The sequence below is a fragment of the Carya illinoinensis genome, chromosome 16 (assembly GCF_018687715.1).
Source record: "Carya illinoinensis cultivar Pawnee chromosome 16, C.illinoinensisPawnee_v1, whole genome shotgun sequence".
In the NCBI taxonomy this organism is placed as follows: domain Eukaryota; kingdom Viridiplantae; phylum Streptophyta; class Magnoliopsida; order Fagales; family Juglandaceae; genus Carya; species Carya illinoinensis.
Window position 1 is genome coordinate 1883271 of NC_056767.1, and position 9705 is coordinate 1892975.

Below are 9705 nucleotides of genomic sequence, written 5' to 3' on the forward strand. Positions count from 1 at the left end.
GCTTAACAACTCTTGGCAAAGTTTATTTCAAGGTGGAGATAGTAAGAAAAATTCTCAACTCTCTACCAAAACGCTGGGAATCAAAAGTGACAGCGATTCTTGAAACTAGAGACCTCAAGAAACTCGAAGTGAATGAACTCATCGGGTCACTTATCACCCATGAGTACAAAATGAAAAGAGGAGAAGAAGAAGGAAAGCCAAAGAAGAGCTTGGCCCTTAAAGCTGTTCCTTATGAAAGTGAAAATGATAAAGATGAGAAAAATGACGATAAAAATGAAAAAGTTGCGATGATAACAAGAAGAATTCAGGTGGTTTTTAAAGAAAAATAAAACTCCTCCGAGGAAATCCTTCAAAAAGTTTTCCAAGAAAGATTCAGGTAAAAATGACACTTTAATTTGTTATAAATGCAATAAGCATGGTCATATCAAGTCAGATTGTCCTCTGCTAAAGAAAGATCGAAACAAGGGCAAGAAAGCAATGAAAGCTACATGGGATGATGATTCAAGTAGCTCAGATAGTGAAGCAAGCAATGGAGAATCAGTAAATTTTTGTCTTATGTCTAAAAATGACATTGAGGTAACAAATCTTGATAATATTGAAAATCCTTCATATGAAGAATTGCAAAATGTTTTAGAAGAGATATATGAGGAACTTAAAAAATTGGGTATCAAATATACTGCTTTGAAAAAGAAAAATTTTTCTTTAACAAACGAAATTGATATTTTAAGAAAAGAAAGCATCATTTTGAAAGATGAAAATCTTGAGTTGAAGAAGAAGAAAATTGATTTAGAAAATATTGTTGAAAATTTTACGAATGGAAAAAGAAATTTTAAAAAATTTCTTGGTAGTCAAAGATGTGTTTTTGACAAGGCAGGCTTAGGATATATGCCAAAACAAAAATACAAACCTTATAAAAACTTCTTTGATAATCCTTCTACATCAAAGTCCAACATTCAAAATTATTTTTATAAAAATAATTTTGTCAAAAAAAGATATTATTATAATTACTCAAGTTCTTCATATATGCCACATGCTATTTGCAATTTTTGTAATAGAAATAGTCATAATTATCATGCTTGTCCTATTAGAAGAAAGCATATAATGACTATTAGGGCCATATGGGTACCTAAAAATCTTGTTTCTTCTAATACTAATAAATAAAAGACCCAAAGAATTTGGGTACCAAGAAAAATCATTTTAATTGTTTTTATAGGTATGCATGAAGTCCTCCACAAACAAAAACAAATGGTTTTTAGATAGTAGATGTTCAAGACACATGACGGGAGACAAGACTAAATTCTTTGATCTTAGATCTAAAGAAGAAGGACACGTGACATTTAGAGATAACTCGAAAGGGAAGATCGTGGGAATAGGTAAAATTGATAATGAATATTCTCTTATAATTGAAGATGTTCTACTTGTTGAAGGTCTAAAACATAATCTTTTGAGTATAAGTCAATTATGTGATAAATGATTTACAATTACTTTAAAAATGGATAAATGCATTATTTTGAATGATCATGATTATAATATTTATTTTATTGCTTTTAGAAGCAATAATGTTTATACAATCGATTTTGAAGAAATTACCTCACAATATGCTATTTATTTTTCAGCTCAAAATGAAACTAGTTGGCTATGGCATAGAAGACTAGGTCATGCTAACATGGAACTTATTTCCAAACTTTCAAAAAGTGATCTTGTGAGAGGTTTACTATAAACAAATTTTCTTAAAGATAAAATTTGTGATGCATGCCAATTTGGTAAACAAACAAAAATTTCTTTTAAAACCAAGAAACATATTTCCATTACTAGATCATTGCAACTGATAAACATGGATCTTTTTGGACCAAATAGAGTTGCAAGTCTAGGAGGAAAATATTATGCATTTGTTATTGTTGATGATTTCTCTAGATATACTTGGGTCATCTTTCTTGCTCATAAAGATGAGGCACATAATGCCTTTACCAAGTTATGCAAGAGAATTCAAAATGAAAATGGTTATACTATTTCAAGTATCAGAAGTAATAGGGAAAAGAGTTTGTTAATAAAAATATTGAAACATTTTGTGATGAAAATGGTTTTATGCATAATTTTTCTGCTTCTCGAACTCCTCAACAAAATGGGGTAGTAGAGAGGAAAAATAGATCTCTTCAAGAGATGGCAAGAACAATGCTCAATGAGAACAACTTGCCTAATTATTTTTGGGCCGAAGCGGTAAGTACTTCATGTTATGTTATAAATAGAGTTATGTTAAGGTCTAAATTAGATAAAATCCCTTATGAGCTTTGGAATGAGAAAAAGCCCAACATTGGTTACTTTCATGTATTTGGATGCAAATGTTTTATTTTGAATGACAGAGATAATTTAGGCAAGTTTGATACAAAATCTGATGAATGTATCTTTCTCGGGTATTCTACTAATAGTAAAGCTTATAGAGTATTCAATAAAAAGACTTTGACTGTACAAAAATCTATGCATATAGTATTTGATAAATCTAATTCTCTACTCTCCAAGAAATCTATTGATGAAGAAACAGGAGGTATAAATAACACGGAAAATCTCAATCTCAACAAAGAGAACACAATAGAGGAAGTTCAACATGAAACCATCAGGAAAGATCATCAAAATTTAATACAAGATGCAACCAAACAGTGGAAATTTGTGAAAGATCATCCAGTGGAATAAATTTTGGGAGACCTTTCACGAGGTGTAAGTACTCGATCATCTCTTAGAAAAATTTACAATCATACTGCTTTTCTATCTCAGATTGAACCCAAAAATATTGATGAAGCACTTCTTGATGGATCTTGGATTCTAGCTATGTAAGAAGAGTTGAATCAATTCGAAAGAAATAATGTTTGGACACTTATTCCTAGACCCAAAAATCATACTGTTATTGGAACAAAATGGGTTTTTAGAAACAGGAAAGATGAGTCCGGAATCATTACTAGAAATAAGGCTGGACTTGTAGCTCAAGGTTCCAATCAAAAAGAAGGAATTGATTATGATGAGACATATGCACCAGTCGCAAGTTTAGAAGCTATTCAAATGCTATTTGCATATGCTTGTTATAAAGATTTTAAACTTTTTCAAATGGATGTTAAAAGTACTTTCTTAAATGATTTTATAAATGAAGAGGTATATGTTGAGCAACCTCTAGCTTTTGAAAATCATATTTCTCCAAATCATGTTTTCAAACTCACAAAAGCACTATATAGACTCAAACAAGCTCCTAGAGTTTGGTACGAGAGGCTCAATGGTTTCTTGATTGAAAAAGGTTTTTCAAGAGGAAAAATCGACACAACTCTTTTCATTATATATGAAAATGATGATATTCTTTTGATTCAGATTTATGTTGAAGATATAATATTTGGTGCTACTAATGAAAATATGTGTCAAGTTTTTGCTAAGACTATGCAGGAAGAATTTGAGATGAGTATGATGAGAGAACTTACATTCTTTCTCGGATTGCAAATTAAGCAAGCAAAAAATGGGACATTCATCAATCAATCAAAATATATTAAGGAATTACTGAAAAAGTTTGGGATGGAAGGCGTTAAGGAAATTGGAACACCAATGAGCCCATCAACTAAACTTGATAAAGATGAATCCGGTAAGCCAGTTGACTCGAAGATATATCGAGGTATGATTGGTAGCTTATTATATTTAACAGCCAGTAGACTAGATATTATGTTTAGTGTGTGCTTATGTGCACGCTTTCAATCATCTCCCAAAGAATCACATTTAATCGCAGTTAAGCGCATTCTTAGATATCTTAGTGGTACAATTAACCTAGGGTTATGGTACCCTAAACACACATCTTTCGATCTAATCAGCTATACAGATGCTGATTATGCTGGTTGTAAAATAGATCGAAAAAGCACTAGTAGAGCATGTCATTTCTTAGGTCATGCACTAGTTTCCTGGTTCAGTAAAACACAAAATTCTGTTGCACTATCTACTGCTGAGGCAGAATATGTTGCTGCGGGTAGTTGTTTTGCTCAAGTTCTTTACATGAAGCAACAACTTGAAAATTTTAAACTTATGTATAATCACATTCCAATCAAATGTGATAATACAAGTGCTATAAACCTTTCAAAGAACCCAATACAACATTCTAGAACTAAGCATATTGAAATAAGATATCATTTTCTTCGAGATCATGTGCAGAAATGCGATATAGTACTAGAGTTCACAAACACACACGATCAGTTAGCAGATATTTTCACAAAACCTTTACCAGAAGATAGATTATGTATGATCATAAGAGAAATAGGTATGATGCATGCTATGAATATCTCTTAAAAGATAGGCCATAGTCAATAAAAATAGAGAGAGATTTTTTAAATACTTTTACATAAACTTGAGATTCTTAGTCTCATGTTTGAGATGCTCATTCTCTTCATACAATATCATGTCATTCTTATCCATGGGAACTGGCAAGTGGAATGAAGAATCTAATAAAGATTTCAACTGTTTAATCTTATGCCGAATGATTCATTCCCTTGTGTGAGACTCTTGAACAATTCGTTGAAGTACAATAATTTGTTCTTTAAACTTTTTAACTTCATGATTTCTGACTTGTAGCCATTGAGAAAAAGCAACAATAGAGGAGGAGTAGCGAGTCCTAAGACTCACCAAGTCGTAGATAGTATCGGAATTTGACTTATTAGCCAAATTATTATTTTCTTGCTGCAACATGCCACTAATGGCAGCTGTAGAAAGGACAGGAGGTTGAGGTGCAGAATGCCTCATGGATGGATCTAGAAAAATGTTAGAAGAATGAGCCATTGGGAAAAGAATTGAAAGCTTAAGACGAGAATGTTGAAGGAATGCAGATGAGTTATAGAGATGAGAAGAAAACTTGAAGCGAATTGGATGAACTTTAAGACTGATTTTATAGAGATAACATAAAGAACAAGACGAGCTATCATCCAAGTCAAAGAGCACCGATCGGTGAAAATGACATTTTTTTAGAAACTCGGAGCCCTCAAACTCGTTTGTCAACAACATCAGGCGATTTTTTTTCAAATCTCCAGCCACACTTGTCGGGTCACGGACGGATCTATTTTTTCAACTATCTACAGTTTCTACTAACACACCGTTTTCTTCAGTCTATTTACATGTTACGGATCCTTTTTAATGATGCCAAAAGGGGGAGAAGTGTTAGACTAGAACATTAACATTGTTTTAATTGCTAAACTTGTTATATATACTTGGAATTATATTCATACTTTTCCTTGAAAAACTAACGCACATTCTCAGGGGGAGCTTAAGTATTAATACAGGCTTTAGGTTCTATCAAGTATTTGTCATCATCAACAAGGAGGAGATTGTTGAACCCAAGGTTTCAAGCTTTATGTAATTATATATTTACACATGGATTTTGATGATAACAAATGAATTCAAAAAATAAAGGAGTCTCAACCTCAAGTTGTCTACACAATGGAGTCAAGCACATCAAGGAAACAAGCATGAGCAAGAAGGGAACAAATTCACATTAAAGTCATAGAGTAATGTTGTAAATCTCTTAAAAATTCGAAATTAGGATTAAGGCTCAAAATTAATATTTTATCATAAAACATTAAAAGAAATTTTCCATATGTGCATGAATATTTTGAAAATTAAATTTGAAAATTTTGAAAGATAATTGATTGTCATTTTTCACATGTGCATACCTTGATTAAAGGGTTGAACTTTGAAAATATTAAAAATGATTGATTGTCATCTTTTACATGTGCATGTGTTATTTGAATATTTTTAAAAGTAATTGATACTTTTTTTGACTTATGCAAAAGGTAGATGATTTTGTTTGAAAAATTTGAAAAGTAAAATGTGCTCCTTTTGTCATATGCCAAAAGTAAAAAATTAGGTTTGAATTTTTTGAAAAGTAAAATGTGCTCCTTTTGTCATATGCCAAAAGTAAAAGATTAGGTTTGAAGTTTTTGAAAAATGAATGATGTTGTTTTTGACAATTGAAAAAGAAGAACCTTTTTATTTGAATTTTTTGAAAAAGTGAATGATGTTGTCTTTGACATGTGAATCTTTTTAAATTTGAATATAAAATCTCATATGCCTATAAATAGATCATTTGAGAGCTTCACATTCACAACATCCAGAGCATACAACCTTCATTCAAAGCTTTCATTCTCTCTTCTCTAAGCATTGAGCCTTAATCCTTGTTCATTTTGAGAGAGATATAGTTTGCGTTGTATTGTTCTTATTTGACTCATTGAGGAGTGCTTTCTGATAACCTACCCACTATCAGCTCTTGTATCAGTAAAAGGGTGTGTATAACCTTTGTGCATGTAGAAAGTGTTCTACACAGGGAATAGTTGAATCACCACGTGTAAGGTGATTGCAAGTGTAGAGGGTGTTCTACATGGATCCTTTGTAGCGGTGTTGTTCAAAGGTGTAATAGGTTTTTATCTCCACTTGAAGGAGGTTGAGTAGTGAATTTGAGAATTCTCAAGGGGTAGCTTGAGGTGAGGACGTAAGCAGTGGGGCCGAACCTCGTTAACATACTGAGTTTGCTTCTTTCTTACCCTTACTCTTTATATTTATTGCTATTTAGTATTTTGTTTATATTTTATATTGTATATGTGATTTATAATTGTTATTTTTTTAATACAACTCAATTCACCCCCCTCTTGTGTTAGTCATCTGGGTAACAATTGGTATCAGAGCTAGTTGATCTGTACTGTTTATACAAGCAGATCACTCATGGGAACTCTCGCTTGTGACTGTGTCACCGAAGCAAGACTCTACGACCATGGGTGACGGTGCACCGGTAGAGACGGTGGCTGGCTAGTCTGGTAGGTACAATTGTTAGGTGACATAGGTGCGGCCTATGATCAGTAACAAGAATAAGGCACCAAAACAGTATGCCCATGATCTTCAGCCACGAATAGAGAATCTGGAAAGAGAATTGGCTCAAATATAGGATCAGCCGCAACGGATATTTGAAGAAATCCAAAGACTTAGAGAATAATGAAAAACTGCATTTAATCTTGCCGCGGATATCTGAAAAAGTCAAACTTCTAAGATAGTAGGGGTAAGCTGCTTTTAATTTTACGGCCTAGTAAATAACTGTAGGATATCTGTGTTTAGCGTATCCTCTATCAATATATATAATTTTGTCGTAATTTCATAATTTTCTCTATAAAAGAAATATTCAGCTTATCTTCATTTGCATCTCATCTTCTTCATTTTTCTGTAACTAGTCTGTATTCTTACTCTATAATAGCCCAACAATCTTTTTGTGACCAATATGTGAGGTATTCTACACCTCGTTCACCAGTTGTTTCTGCTTCTACCATAGGTGCTATAATACAATACAATAATGATCTGACTAATAAATCAGATGATGATGCTATCTACGAGCTTGTGAGTCTCGGTACCCAATACTCATCAACCATTGTTGCATTTTTTCAGCGACTACAATCTAAAACTTGTGAGGTTGACAAACTCAATGAGAAAATTTCTATCTTTCAGCGATTTCTTCTAGAGTCTAACATGAAGGTAGGAACAATAAAGTAAGAGAATAGGAATTTAAAATCCTTGCTTGACTCTTCTTTTCTATTGCCTACTCATTTAGACAGAGATGCTATGCAAATTTATGAAGAGTAAGATCGTTTAAAAAATGAGGCGAATAACCTCAAATTTCTGTAATTTTGTTTCGAGATAATAAAATAATATTTTACAAATATTCACGTTGTGTTTCTATCTTCTGGTAGATGTTCTGTGTGCTTCATTTTATTTCTCCTTAAATCATGCACATTTCTTACAAAACCGTAATATGAATCTGAAATACTAATTGCATTTAAGAGATAGTATTTCAGAACTAATAATTTCATTCATCTTCCCCTTGAAGTCGAAAGGGTTTTTGATTTATATTTCAAATATGTGCAGTTTTCATGAGCTTTTCTGGAGCTTCAATGACATTTAAATCTTCTATATAAACTGCAATAAAAGCTAATCTAGATACTGAGAATATCTGAAAAATAGCTTGCTTTACATGCGTTTGGATTGTTTGAGATCATATAAGGATTTTTGAAACTTGATAGAATAAGTATTTCAGGACTATACGCTTCATGAATTTCATATCTAGTGATTTATATAAATATGCAGTTAATCATGCATATCCAAACTCTCGGTAACTATCCAGTTAATAAAAACCTCAATATAATTTCATCAACTTCAAAACTATATCAATATTATTTGTGAGAAACCGATTCATGATTTATATATTACATTTTCATTTCCTTTATACAAATACCCATTGATATTCAACAAGCATCACCCCTTAGGTGTTTGGACTACAAGTCCATATGTATCACATTTTACTAGTGATATCAATTATGTAGGAATTGTTTCTTTCTATTTTGGCCAATATTTTTACGTCGGTATTATTTAACGATTCTTGGCTCACTTTCTTTATTACTTCTGGTAATGTCAAGTGTCATCTTATATGAAAATACGTTATCGATAACGATTTTATTTCTATCCAGAATTTCGCTAATACTCATAAAATGTATCGAGATCTGGTTATTTTCATGTACATGTCCATCTTCAAGGGAAGACACTTCATGAAAAACCTTTTCAGAAGGTACTCTTCAGAAGGATTATACTCTTCAGGAGTTTTTCTTATGAGAGAATTTTGTACATACAGTTTGGATGGATCTTATTGCTTGTTTTGTGAGTATGGCCTCTTCAGAAGCACCAATTTCTTTTATTTGTGCTTTTCTCTTTCGGAATGCTTTATCTTTTGTACTTTTGTATCAATAGGTCTCACACGCTTTTAGAAATGTCTTATATTCATTAGACTGCTAAATTTCTTAATTGTCCTACAAGGACTTCAATCATCACTGGGATTTTAGCAGTTAGAATATGAGACATTTTTATCTTATTGCATCCATAAATTAATTATCATCTGAACTTCTAGTTTACCTATGATAATCAAGATAACATCGAATTATTTCGTTTTATTTACTTCGAGCAAATTTTTCTTTCCGCTCATGGTGAGAAGACTTTATAGTAAAAGAATCTTCTGGTTCTTTTATAGACGTCCATATGAAAATTATTCGACTTATCGTAATTGATTTTGGATGATCGAGATAATCATGAAAAACATACAAATATTTTGAATCATATCACTTTTGATGCATCATAATATTTGATTCAATAGTTGTATAATATCATCTAAAAAAAAAAGCTGATAGTTTTTCCAATACGAGTTTTTGGCTCGAAATCATAGAAGTACTATAAAGATATTCATTACCACGTCCAAGCTCTTGGTTTCTTTGAAAAAAACGCATCATTCTCTTATGAGAATGATATAAATCCAATACCATTCACTTCAAGGAATGATGTGGAACTAGTAGGACGTGACTAATGATTTCTTAACAAAAATTCATTATTTTGCTCAACCACTAGAAGACAAGATATAAGTTTAAAATATCTTATAAACTTTTGCACTCGATATTGCTACTTTAGGAGCACATTTGAGGCATTCATTTTAAACAGATATTTTTTAATGGCTTTTCTCTACACAATTTCAATTATGCAACTTTAGGTGCATTAATCATAACGAGCTTTTGAGAGGATCCCAATCTTTTGGTACATGTATCACTACTTTAAACTATCTCACAGAATCAATAGATGTTTTATTATGAGATACTCAATAAAATTATTGGTTTATTG